Source organism: Asparagus officinalis, chromosome 1, assembly GCF_001876935.1.
Source record: "Asparagus officinalis chromosome 1, Aspof.V1, whole genome shotgun sequence".
Taxonomy (NCBI): domain Eukaryota; kingdom Viridiplantae; phylum Streptophyta; class Magnoliopsida; order Asparagales; family Asparagaceae; genus Asparagus; species Asparagus officinalis.
Window position 1 is genome coordinate 67,582,366 of NC_033794.1, and position 14,564 is coordinate 67,596,929.

At 43.3% G+C, this 14,564-nt stretch overlaps 1 pseudogene; it reads right to left on the minus strand.

The window, feature by feature from the left end:
• LOC109835444 lies at nucleotides 3,377-11,759 on the minus strand (annotated as a pseudogene).

The following is a 14,564-nucleotide window of genomic DNA, read 5'->3' on the forward strand; positions in this document are numbered from 1 at the left end:
ATTACCCGTCCCACTTGCAATTATATTGTCCTCACTAAATAATCTAGACACAGTTTATTTAATTTTATTTAGGTCACTTGTAGATTTAAGTAAACTCTATTTTTTATTATCATATCATGTATTTTAAATAAAGGCTCATATCATTAAATATAATTGATTTTTTACTTAATTGTAATTAGATTTTGATAAGACTCATTCAATTAACACAAATATCCAATAATTAGACCTAACTCTCATCTTATCTCTAACTGTTAAGATAATTTAAACACAGAACCAGGAAATAGAGAGACAATCACAAACACAATATTTACATGGTTCGATCAAAGCGAATTCAAAAATGTCTTCAAAGAAAGAAGACTAGGGCGCATGGGACTCTCAATAACGGGGAATAAAGACTCAGAGTGGTTCTCTGTCTGTGCCCCTTTTTCCAGCCATGTAGGTTTTCTTGAAGCACAAGCCATTCTAAGAGCGCCATTCAAGCCTTAGCCTTTTTCAGGCTAAAGACTGTTGGGAGAGTCCAGGGCGGTCCGGCGACCATTGCCCCTTTGGGATGTAGCTATTTCCTTTTATATAGAGGAATCGAGGAGATTCGTATACGCCCAGAAGCTCGCAAGACCCACGGCGCCTTGCTACAATAACGAGTGGCTAGTTCGTTCGATATCTAGGGGATACCGCGTCTACTTCGCTTCACCAAGCAGACCTCACGTACTTTAATTGTCCGTCTGCTACTACGAACCCGAGACCATAGGCCCATACCTTTCTCGACCGAAGCCATAAGTAGTAGTTTAACGCTTGATCGAAGCGGCAGTTACCAGGCCCGCCCCAACTTATCCCAGGCAGAAGGACGCAAAAAGCCAAATGTTACAGGGGCTTGGGATGCCTCACCGTTCAGGAATAACAGGATGAGGCGGTAGCACTTGCGTGAGTGCGCTAATAAACCAACCCATTTTCTAATAAAAGTTCCCTATCGAGTGTACGCTTTCGGTTAAGTGAAGGGATAGACCGAACCAGCTCACTAACGAAATTTCAGATCAGGGATGTTACCGCGAACCATATCTCGTTGGATGGATGTCGTTGCCGCGAAGTGAGCTTTTATGGGACTTTCACAACGGACTACTATCAGTAGTATATGCTTCCCTGGGAAAAGCGGTAGAACATCCTGATCTCAAAGGAGAGCCTTGCTTTTTTCTGTGCTGAGTCTATAAGCAAAGAGGGGTGCCCAGTACACTTGAGATGCGTCCCAAGGTCGCCAATGACCAGTACTGCAACTGAAAGCCAGGTGGAGCACTCGTTCTTGTTAGTCCTTGCTCGGGCTGCCCGGGATTTGCTGTGTAGCATCCTGATGAGGCTTCCACAATTCTGCATCTGAAATGGAGGAGTCTTCAAATAAAGGAAGCATGGCTCGCTTGTTAGGCTTTATGGATTTCCTATGACCCACATAGGCACGGTGACCCTATAAGTTAAACAACGAGAAAAGCAGTAATTAGACTCTTCGCCTGGTTTTATGCTCATGAAAATCCACTTCAAAGGATAATTATTTTACTGGCCATTGTTTTGTTTGCTAATGGTAAATTTCCGTTCAAATGGCCTTCTAAATTTGAACTTGTAGAAAGGCTGAGGTACATTGTAACAATGATACAAATAATGCTTAATGTTTTGCATTATAAAATGCCGCCAACCAGATTGTTCAACATCATAGCATTAGGGACACTTTGTATTAACTAATCCGATGTCTTTTCTTCAAATGGCCGAACTCTCACAAAGAATGCGATACTTAGGGGTGACAGTAGTGGAAGTAGCTAGTATGAAATGGATTGGGCAGCTTACCTGCATGATTCGGCCCATGTTCTTTTCCTCCAATGAGAAAACACTGCTCAGTGAGACAATGTAGTCAAGTCAATAGCAGCCAGAGCAAAGATGATTGATATATGGTGACAGTTCGCCTTCTTGGCCAAACTCTCCATACTAAATAGATTTTTAAATTCTGCCGCAATGGTTGAAAAGCTTGGGTGGCCCCCCAAACGGCTCTTCTCTAGCAATGTATAGCTTGAGTTGAGCTTCGCACCAAAGCAAAAAATTAATAAGTTTCTAATTAAATTAAAGTCCGAAATCGTCTTAGCTAAACCTTATAGAATTCAAGTTTTTTATGTTTTTCATTACTTTAAATTGATAATGCATTAAGGGGACAAACGACGCAGCAACTCTTCGCTGAATGTGGCTCAATAACCGCGTACCGGTGCGGTGAGGTATTCAGGTTGAGACTCCCGAACTTTGATGATAATCTCGTCGTATCAAACCAGTGAGACATCAACGCTGCGCGCCTTGCTTGCATAGATTTCATGTGTTAAACATATCGCTATCCGGGACAGTTCAATCAACTCAGAGTTCTTTGACATTACAGGTTTCTCGAGTCTGTTGTAGCTCCTTATTCTATTGGGTTCAGGATTGCTTCTTCATGAATAGAGGTCACGGTGAAGAATGTTAGAAAGAAGACCTGCTTTTAGACCTCCTCTCAGAAAGAATCGACTGGGAGATCTAATGGCTGCTAGTGGCCTGCCCCCGGTTTCGTGCTTGGGTTGCTTAGCAGCGGTTCCCCACCCTATCAGACAAGACCTTATCTAAGGAAGGCTGTTTTCGCTAATGAATGCTATTGAGAAAGAACGCTTTCCTTTTCTCCTCGGGTTCTTTGATGCATCCCAGAAAAAGTCGAATTGTGACTTTCTACTCCCTTGCAGGATCGAAGTTCTTTTGACTTAAGCCATCCTTACCCAAACTAGATTAATTATGATTCGCTTCATCCTTCCTTCTCTACTCTCCTCCAAGTCATTCCCAAAACGAAGTTACTTCTTCACCGGACATGAGAGGGGTTGGGCGTAAAAAGTTTGCGGTTGTTCCTCTTCTTTCAAGTCGAGTGACTCGTACGCTCTCCTGACCGAGAAAAACGACGTTTCCAGAGCATCTTCCATTTCATTTGGATTTTGGTTTTTTCGCCACCAATATTTAGATCTGCTTTTCTTCGATCCGGAATTCCATCCAAATTGAAATTCTTTGGCTCCTCGAATACAATGGGATTTCACACCTGGCGAATATCTTCACTCTACCTCCTCTGACTAAGGACCATAGGATGTTCCTGCGAATTATGACCTTCCGCCGGAATTGAGAAAACTTCATGTTTATTGCTGCTCAACTGTACTTTGCTATCTTACGTAGAGCTGAATTTGGTTTTTCGGTGTTCTCGTCAGAACACGCTGGCATACTCCTTTCTTCTGGGGACTTGATCCGAAGCTCCGATACGGTCCGTGCGCGTTTTTCTTCTCTACCATGACGAATCAATTGATTGAATGTAGGCATCCATCTTTCCTATGGCCTTCCCCCCTTTGCCCTATCACTAGTGGTTACTCCCGATCCGAAGCACCCCTTTTCCATTCATAGAGAGATACCAATCGTCAAAATCAATAAAAAGGCCATCATGGACCAAGATCCAAACGGATCAATCTTGTTGGAGGTACTGCCAAGGAGAAAAAAGTGACTTCCGGTTCAGGGATAATAAATAAAATAGAAACCGGATAAATCGTATACGAAACGACTTCTGGCATCACCGCGAGGGATCGGAACCACATTCGGGGCGACAATTTTCTGGATAGGTCGAACATATTGGAAGCAAATGGAAAAGGAACACCAAGTAGGATCAAAGAAACTAGCGGACTCATCACTAAATAGATAAAAATAGGTGCAAAATTCCGACATGCACCAAAAGCCCACTTCGTTCTCTCCTCTGCTCGCGCGCTCCTGCTCGCGGAGCGGCATACCGAAAAAAAGAAGCTTCCTCCTCCGACATTAACTACCGGTCTAGTAAAGTTCTCTATCCTTTTCTCAACAAAGGAGATAAAGAATGGACTAGAGCGGCCATGCTTCTCGAGACAAATTTAGTATTTTAACAAGTTTCTTTTCTGAAATTGATTCTTCTTTTTGTTTAGAATCCATTTCCCCCCCTCCTGCAGCCAAGCCCTCTCCCATCTAGGTTCATCCATTTTATTGAGAATTTGACACTTTCAGGGAAAGGTGTTTCGTATAGATTGAGATATCTTTGGTTTTGAATTGCGGAGGAGTAGTTCCAAAATGAATTTTGAAACGTTTTCTCCCCCAATCTGCAATTCTTGTCTCTACCAAACGTAGTTGGTGGAGCAGCTATAGACGCGGTAACCCGTGTTCGGGCTGCTGGCTCGGGCGCAGGAGAAAGATGGAGTTCACCTCTCCCGCGCTCTCGTTATTAGGAGTAGATATCAAATACCCCAACGAGGAAGAGCAACTCGCGCCCGCCGCTGACATCTCATGAATAGCATCCGACAACCATTTTGAATAACCTTCTAGGCTCACCCTGGAGGAACCAAGGGGCTGATAGGCCCAAAAGATGATTGGATGGCTCATAAGGAGAACCACCGTCCCTGCCTCGGCAAGGAAAGAATTTTTGACCCCGAAGATGAGCCACCTCCAACACAGTATTAGAAAGTTCTTACTTACTACAGTAGTATATACGTTGTGTTTGACAAAAAGGTTCTACGGTTCCCACAGGTCAGATGGAAACATGACTAACACCACTGTACGTACTTTTCCCTTTGCCCTATCACTAGTGGTTACTCCCGATCCGGAGCACCCCTTTTCCATTCATAGAGAGATCCAATTGTCAAAATCAATAAAAGGCATCATTAGAGCAAACAAAGCAAATAGCTTCCGTTAGAAGCCTAAAATGGCATAACCGAATAGTTGGTTAGCTAATGAAGGATTTCGCGCCATAGAATTTTCTTTTCATTCACCCCGGCGCAATTTACGTCACAGCTGCCTTCTTGCTGCAATAATACTACGATATTTTCAGCTCGAACTAGCCTTAACTTTTTTTATTGTTATTCTCTTCATATATCCTGCCCTTTTATCTTAGAATAAGAGACTTGATGAATGACTGACCTATTTGGTGTAGTAAGAGAAGGAATTCCATTCTCTCGCTTTTACTCGAGTCACTTTGTCCCTCTCAAAGTCAAAAGAGTCCTCTTTTTTCCGCTTGCTGGAAACAGATGTAGGAGAGAAGGACTCGCACTCTAGATAACTGGCCTGGAAGTAATTAGATTAAGCCTGGCTGGGTAATATGCGCCGAGTCAATTTCTGTTCATTAGCTTGAAAAACTGCTTTGACTCACTTTCAGGAGGAGATTTTGAATTCCTTACTCATTGGCCTTTAACCCGCTTGAAAAGTCCACTGCGCCTGTGGCTCGAGAGCAAGAAAAGAAAAAGGAGAAGCAGGATGGCTACGACGAGGATAGTGAGATGAGGGATAGCGGAAGGGGGAAGCGGCGATTGATTGCTTTACTTTTTCACTCTGTCACTCCTGCGATCAACGGTTCCCGATACGATAAGTGGACAAGAGAATGTATTCTGACTCTGCTGTGGAAAGACGATTGAATGCTCTCCTTCAGTTAGAGAGTGGTTCTTACACCGCTGGGAAACGCAGCCCAGCAGGTCCAGCCATGATAATTAGACGAGCAAAGGGCATGCGCAAATCAATCGAAATAAGAAAAGACCCAAACAACCTCGTACTACTCAAACTCATCAACCGGTCGTCAACATGTTAAAAACCTGCGCTCAAGATCTTTTGGGTGTCATCACAAGGGAGTTGATCTTTCGTCCAATTTGATTAGATGTGGGCTTACATTTGCTTTATTAACGACTCTTTATTTTTCCAGACCGTCACTATGGGAAAAGCTTCCACTATCTTCCCTTGTGGTTTTTATAGCGGAACCGCATCCCCATAATCGTGTCAATATACCACTGGGACATAGCTGGGAAAAACTGTCTTACCCCAAGGTATGGATATGGCTCACTGATAAAGAGAAAGATTTTCAAAATTTTCAAAGAAAGCTCTAAATCGGAAATGGCTAGCCTTTTTCGTTATTCAAGCCCGGTAAGGCGGGTTGATCCTATCATTTGTTATTTTAGTTGAAAATGCACCACTAAAGAAAACAGTTTGTGAAACAAACATTTAGAAGGCAGAGTGAGAGACCCCTTATCCAGGGATGTGTTTTGGAAAAGAGCCATTGAAGATGCTTGTTCAGCTGGCTAGGTACTGCCGGCACCTTATTGGTAGGTCCTCGAGTTGCCTCTTCGCTTAGTGCACTCGGAACAGAGCTTCAAGTAAGATGTTTGTGGAACTCTCTATAGCTTGCCCTACCCACCTCCCTTGGTTCCTTAGAAGAAAAGCTTCAAACAGCACCATTGCCGAAGGAAGCCTATATCCGTGTTTGGGATTTCCCTATGAGTGCTCCTTCATTGCATACGAAATCGAAATAAGACTAAAAAAAGTGTAGCCATCTGCTGGCCAACGCCCGTGCGCGTATATATCAAAGGCACTTTCTCAATTGAATTAGTAGCCACAGGCAGAATGCCAAGATGCGAGACTCCTCATTCAGAGAGAATCCCAGCTATGAAACTTATCATCGAGATGTTGGTAAAACATATCATACTTCTTTTAAAACTCTTGTAATGCTAGAAGTACCCAATGTGATCATTAGTGAGATGCTTTCAAGCGGGAAATTCCCCCGGAAGGACGCGTCGGGGTGGGAAAAAGCACTCATGGAACTACTTTTGAAAGACGCGAAATTTGTGCACCTGAAGGTTGGGTTTCAGTATCCCAAACGAAACTAACTATATGATATGATGTTGTTTTTTGATCCCATATTGTTCATCCGTTTACGTAGAGGCGAAAAGTGTCTTTCCAGAGGGATATTCGTACACAGAAATGGTAAATCTTTCTCAAAGCAATCTGGACTAGCTCAAAAGGGTGTAATTCCATGTTGGTTCGGTTCCTCCACTAGCTGAAGCGGATTGGTCAAAAAGAAATTTTGTAGCCTGAAAAACGGGAGTTAACAACCGCCCCGGCCCAAACATGAGCCGAAACCCTTGTTTCTACGCTCATGAGGGATCAAGCTTGTCGAGGTCTATCTTCTAGCCTCAAAGAAATCCAGGTGAGATGGATATCAAACTGGGAGATGGAAAGACTCTCTTCTACTTTATCAAATGATTTTCTAAGCTCTCTCGCGCTATGTCTCCATGATTGAAAAGATGATGATATGGCTGGCTTTTCGAGCATTTGAAAAAGGAACGTATTGATCCAGTGTCAGTACGAATCTAGTCTATGTCGATTCAGCCAAGCGAATAGGTCCAGCTTTTAGGAGGTTCCAGAGTAGCGGGCCATTTTAGGAGAACTTATAATGTGATTCCGTGTATGACTAGTTGCTAAGCCCTCTTTCTTGTCTTGTGTTTTGAGTTTGGTTCCTTTACTTTTCGTTAGCACAGTGCCAAAGAGTTGTCAAGTAAGCAAAATGCCGAAGGCTCGGTTGAAAGAAAAAGAAAGGCTTGGTTCAATAGCGTAAGCACACTTCTTCTTATTAAGTAAGGACATCATCAATTCTTTCTGCGAGCGAGCTAGTTGCAAGCCTATGAGAAAGGAAGCCTGTTCAATCCACTGTCTTTAGAATTGAAAAAGACAGTGGATTGCCAATGTCAGTCTATAGCTCTTCTAGCCAATCTAAAAGCAGTCCTCTACCTGCAAGCCAATTGGATAAGCTTAAGAATATCTTACTTCAAATCGAGTAGGAGTCCCCTTTATTTTAATATGTCTAACTATCTTTCTTTGCCAAGGAAAGCCATCCATTTCTAATCGCATTACTACCTCCTTCGAACTACCCAAAGATGCCTCTATATTCTTCTTTTCGGAAGAGAATAAGATTTACAGTTAAGTTTTGACTCTTGCATTTACTTTCTTCCGCGCTATGGTCTACCCGCTTCGCTTTCTTTCTCATATCCCAACGCTGCGCCGCCTTCGTTAACTTAAGACAGACACTGGGAGGGTAAAAAAGGCTCCAGCTTAGCCCTGAACTCCTTCAATATCGGACTAACTGCCATCGAAGAATCGACATTTTAAAAGTAAAGAAGGGCCTCACTCTCTAAAGGGAAAGAGGTCAGTCAATAGCATCTCCTTAGAATGAATTGTGACGATCCACTCTATATGAGTGCTTGGACGAGGAAGTCTCCTATTCTGAATGAGGTAAGGGTGGGTTCGAGAAGCAGCCTTTATTTCTCTCGCACAGTCTTTCAATAGTAGTTAAAGAAAGAAGCCAACCTCCTTCCTTCGGGGAGAAAGGGGGGATGATGGTCAATCCAAGAGCGGGTTCCGCAGCTCGCCGGCTGCCTTCGATAGAGCACATCATCCGGAATGGCAGCTGGTCAGATTGGTTCAATCGGCATTGACATGACAAAACTGTTATAGAGAGATTCGTCTATGTTTATATATCCAAAGGTCGTTAAAGACCCCAAATAGGGTGGAATCCCCCTGGTAAAAAAAAAGGAGTAGCGATTCCTAACTCGATTCTATAACTCCTCTAGGCCCAATAGAATAACTTATTGCTTCTACACATAGATAGAGGTTAGCGGCATATCGTACTAGATTTGTAACCTATAACATCATTCCCTCCGTATAGAAAGTAATCAGAGTACTTCGTTCGTAAGCTATAAGAAAGCAGCAAACTAGTAAAGGCACTCGTTAGGCCTCAAATCTTTATATACTAGCAAATCCGATTCTCTGTCAAGAAATGGATGCTTTCCGCTTGGCTTTCAGTCCTTTTCCCTGTGTACTTCAATTAGGTCAATTCGATGGTTCTTGTGAAAGAATAGGCTGCTGGAGGAAGAACCGTTCTTAGAGTGATCGTAGACGGTCTTAATGGCATTAAAGTAACCGTTTGTTGATCAGTAAGCGGTTCTAGTGCCTTGAGTAGCTTGTATCCGTAACTGTGAAATTCACCGGTGTGATTGAATCCGTAACCGATGCAGTGCCATTAATGCTTTTTATTGCATTAGTCTTTCTCGGTGGGATGAATACTAAGGCGAAGGCTAAGGCAAGCTTAGAACTGATTGACCTGTAATAAACCGTATTACTTGTACCCGGAAAAGGCCCCCTATTAATAGTTCACCGAAAATCTCCCTTTTATTGATTTTTCTTTCTCGAGGGGCGTAGATAAGAGCCAAGAAGTGAGTGGCGGATGCTTGAACATAGGCAGATGTGGGACACAGAAAGAATAGATTCAGGTAATTCGCACTTCTCAAACTAGAGTAAGCTAGCGAAGTCAAATATGCATTAGAGAGTCGAATATGCAAGAAGCCAATAGGGCCTCGTGATCTTCCTTGATTTCAAGGAATGAGTAGATACTATACCTGTAACAACTCTCTTCAAATAGGCTTCTTTGAAGGCGTAGGTTTCTTTTAAAGTAGTCGGTGCTTTCTTAGTTCTAGAATATTCTTTATGCCCCTCCCCTCACGGAAGAACCAAGCAAGGATGAGCGCGCGTTAGCGAAAGCCGTTGCGCGGTAGGCGTCAGAAGTAGGGCAGCCCTTTTCTGCTGGGTAGCGAGAGGCTTAAAACTATTCAATCTAAGCCATCTTTCTTTAAAAGAATCGACATCTTTCATTTTCGCATCCACGAATGCCATACTAAACTAATAGGGGCTTCGATATCAATTCATTTTTGGACATTGCCCAGTTCTTATAACACATCTATGATACCAACAAGAAAAACTTCATCTGGGACAGAAGCTGGAATTGGATCAATGAGTACCCCTCTTTTGCCGATGCGACCTCGCCGGAGACGGAGAATGAATTAGCAACCGATCCAAACCTTCTTTCAGAACCTTGCCAACTGCCCTTGAGAAAGGGGATTCCCCAGATTCGACTGAGATCTCGATCTCTTCTTTCTGCGAATGTGCCTGCGTCTGTTTATGTCCTTTTGGATAGAAATGTAGCTTCGTTCGGAACAATCGGCTTCGGGGATAAACGGAATCTCTTGGTTAGGCGTCTGCCGATGCAGATGGAAATTCGTTAGAGGGACCGGCTGAATTGCATTCGACACGGTATAGAAATTTTGGTTTGAGACCAAGCAAGGCGCGCAGCGTTTGTATACTCGTCATTACGAAGCCAGAAAGAATAGGCCAAAAAGCCGTATTGCCCGCGCCTTTAGCCAGGAGAGGGTTTTGGAGAAAGATAGGTAAGCGGTAAGCCGCAAAGGAATGATTTTTTCTATTGATTCTGGAGAGAGGAAAAAAGAAAATGTTTTCTATAAGGAGAGCCGGCTTCAAGCAAGGCTATAGTGCGTTCCCAAGCGCGCAAGGGTAGAGAGTTTGTCTAGAGAGGGTCAAAAGGGGCAGAGCAAACAAAAACCGCCTTGAAGCGAACTTCCACCTCTAACCCTAAATTTGGCGCTAACTGAGCCGTAGCTGATGAGCTTACTGAGTCAAAGCTCTCACGAGATCTCGTTGGCATTCCCTGTCAAGTAAATGAAAGGCAAGTCACGGGATCGGGGGATTAGACCGAAGGAAGAGAAGGCTGAAACTTTTCAAAGCAGTCCTATATTGCATGTAGGAAGGGAGATAGGTGGTTCGGGGCAGACTTCGATCAATGTTTTGGAACCATCCGAACGAATGTAATTTAACATGGCGACCTATGTGGAATGCCTCGTTAGGCAAATACGATGCAAGACCTGTCACATCAAGGTCAAGACGAAATCGACTCTTCATTTTTTTCTCTAACTACTTCAAGCACACGGCTCTCCGGCTATGTTGAAGAAAGGGGCAGGTGCCGGTTTCGATGAAATTTCCGGAACAGACCCGTATGCCCACAGATCAACGAACCGGAGGTTTTCTTCCACATATGGAATTATATTTAAATGAAACTTTCAGTTTCACCTCGCGACTCGGGATACGTGCAAGGAGAGCCAGGGCAAGCGCAACCCTGACGTTACTAATGAGCTCCTTGTGGTGATCTATCTGACGTACGGCATTCATGTGTCATTTTTTCACTTCAGGTACACTTACCTGGCCCTATATTAGTAAGGCGCCCTTAACCATTTCTTCATGAATTTCTTGACTCGAGTTCAGAGGCTATCTACTCCCCTCAACGAAGAAAAAGCTTCTTATCAAAACCTCCTTCCCCACCCGAACCTTTCCTCGAAGAACCCCTTCCTTTGAAGCAACCGAACCACCTCACCGTCAGTCTGAGCTCTCTGAATCAGTCAGTCCTTAAGTAAGTCAGTAAATAGTCGTCCCGGTAGTTGAAGAGTCCGATTGCCTAGTAGCCCTAGTGGAAGTGCTTAATGCGAGTGTGATTCTAGCCTATGCTCAGTTCCTACACACTACTCTACTCGGAAGGGATGCTGTGCTCGCATAAAGAGACAGACCCTCAAGTTAGTCTCGTCTAATTCTCGCATCTCTCCTCGATCTCAAGTATAGAACCCCATATAGGGAAGGGCCTTATGAATATGTGCGTGCTTGATCTCATAAAGATCTTCAATTATTTTATACTCGTCTTGCCCAGAATGACTCGAATGAGACCGTAAGCGTGCTACCAACCCTTTGTCCCCTTGCTTCCTTGGCTCACAGCTTTCTTGGGTGATTCTCCCTTCTACTCCTCTTTTCTCTTACGAAAGAGCGGATTCAATAGCAGCTAGGAAGAAGCACTGATTAGACCGAGACTGGAATGAGAACAAGGGACTGAGACCAATGGGCAGCTAGCCTTGGGAAGAAAAGAGATTAGTTGAAAGCCAAGTCGTCGAGGCCAACCACTAGAATGGTGGTATGGCCGAGGCCGACCCGTGAATTCTTACCTTCGGGGAGTGATAATCGAAAGACTCCGGAGTACCTGAATCTATTCTTTCTGTGTCCCACATCTGCCTATGTTCAAGCATCCGCCACTCACTTCTTGGCTCTTATCTACGCCCCTCGAGAAAGAAAAATCAATAAAAGGGAGATTTTCGGTGAACTATTAATAGGGGGCCTTTTCCGGGTACAAGTAATACGGTTTATTACAGGTCAATCAGTTCTAAGCTTGCCTTAGCCTTCGCCTTAGTATTCATCCCACCGAGAAAGACTAATGCAATAAAAAGCATTAATGGCACTGCATCGGTTACGGATTCAATCACACCGGTGAATTTCACAGTTACGGATACAAGTACTCAAGCACTAGAACCGCTTACTGATTCAACAACGGTTACTTTAATGCCATTAAGACCGTCTACGATCACTCTAAGAACGGTTCTTCCTCCAGCAGCCTATTCTTTCACAAGAACCATCGAATTGACCTAATTGAAGTACACAGGGAAAAGGACTGAAAGCCAAGCGGAAAGCATCCATTTCTTTGACAGAGAATCGGATTTGCTAGTATATATAAGATTTGAGGCCTAACGAGTGCCTTTACTAGTTTGCTGCTTTCTTATATGCTTACGAACGAAGTACTCTGATTACTTTCTATACGGAGGGAATGATGTTATAGGTTACAAATCTAGTACGATATGCCGCTAACCTCTATCTAGTGTAGAAGCAATAAGTTAATTCTATTGGGCCCTAGAGGAGCTATAGAATCGAGTTAGTGTCGTCGAGGCCATACACGTAGAATGTCGTATGGGCCGGAGGCGACTTGTGAATTCTTACCTTCGGGAGTGATAATCGAAAGACTCCGGAGTAGGAATTCAAGTCGATATTGTACTTTACTTGAAAGAGATCCTACATCGATAGTTATTCCTTCCTATAGAAGAGAGCTTGGAATGCTTTCTGCTTAAAAGAGGCCGAAGTCCTTCACCCCAGAACTAATAATGGAATGGTAATCCAACTGATTGACGACTATACCAGGGCTGCTTAAGACCGGAATTTTTCTAACGCTTAACAGGATTCGCGCCATAAAAAAAGACTCAAATGGCCGTACAGAGCCTGAGCCTATTCTCATCAGACAGAAGACCGACCTCTGGAATCGATCTAATATTTAAAAAAGAAATGAGTTTATCGCCAATGCTTGCTATATGCATTTTTGCTTTTTCTATTTTTATTTATTGGTTCTTACGTTTATGCTATATTAGTTTCATTAGGGAAGTAGCCTAGCTCAGCTGGGTTCATCTCCTCTCCTTTCAGTCGAGTGGCTTTTTCGCTCCTTCTTTTCTTCTTTTATAGCAATAGCAAACGAGAACAGATCGCCTGCAGGTCTTCCGACGGACTCAGACATAGACCTTAATTTATTCTGAGGCGATAGGAGACTGCTAATAGAGAGTTCTTTCCGCATGACCAGATCAAATCGAAAGGAGGGGGCTCCCCTGAAAGCTACCTGGCGAGCACATCAGACAATTGGCTCTTTCATGGACTCTATAACCCACTACCTTATCCTTCTCGATTGAGTTATCTCTTTTTTTAAGTGAAGGTCCAATTCCAATAACTACCTTCGCTGTTCAAGCTGCAGCTATTTTTGTGCTTGGGATAAGGCAGGCTTACTCACAGACTCAAAAGCTACAGCGGATCTCCTTGCCTTGATAACACGGATTTGATCTTTCTTAAGACTGTTTCACCGGCTTGCTCTGTTTGATGAACAAACTCAACTCGACGAGGACTTAAGACCTGGCCCTGCCTGACGGGAAACTTTAGAGAAGCCCTTTATTTATAGTATAGTCTAGTCATCCACTTGGCCTTGAGACCTTAGAATGGTCTAATATTGAATTAACCAAACCCATGCATCAGATTAGCTTGATCTACCCGATTGGCAAGTGAAAAAGTGATGACAAGAAGTGGAGAAGATTGGAATTGGTTCAAATCCATCGATGGAAAGAAGAATGGCTCCTTTTTCTTTTTATTTCTATTTCGAATTTATAGTTATAGCCGAGTGGAAGAAATCCTTTTGGTATCGGCATGCCAAGTTTCTACTTGTATTCCATGACTGGGAGCTTTCCCCTTTACCCCTTTAAGGAAGGAAGTAACGAAGGGAGAGAACCCTTTCCCATTAACCGGAAAAATAAAAGGTATATTTCAAATAGATTAAAAAAGAGGCCAACGGCTCGCTGACAAAAAAAACACACAAACCTATTACCCATAAAAAAAAAAAAAAGGCTTATATACTGCCCGAAAATGCTATTATTAGGCACTGAGGAAGATCGTAAGAATGAATCCGCGATCGCCCTGTTTGAACAAACAAACAGTGGTGGCAGAGCTTCAGCATCCTCAATGCCACTGCCAGCGACTGGTGATGCCATATTTTCACATTATATCACATGCCACTCTATATTCTGGGTAACCCCATAGAACACTAGTATACAAGTAGGCCACATCACTGTAAGCCAGCAACCCCAGGCAATCTTTCTGGTGTGGGTAGTAGTTCCATTGGAAACCATTTCAGGTTCCGGCTCATCAACCGGAACACCATTCCAAGCTCCTTGATGAGTATTCTATAAACCCTTAGTTAGAGGATTGATTGCCTCGAATGCCCTTTTTCAATCTTTGATAGAGCAGGTTCTTCTTCTTAAAATGCCCTCTTTAGAGGGAGGTGCTGCTGGAAGAATAGAAACTCTTTTTTTTTTTTCCTTGCTTTGTCTAAATAGGCTCTTTGAAAAAAGGCGGCTGTTAAAGTTTAGACTTTTTAGGGGCATCTATCCGCGTAGGCTGACGACTCTCTCTCTTTTGTCTTGAGTATGATGGCTAGCGCTCCCACTGTCCCGTTT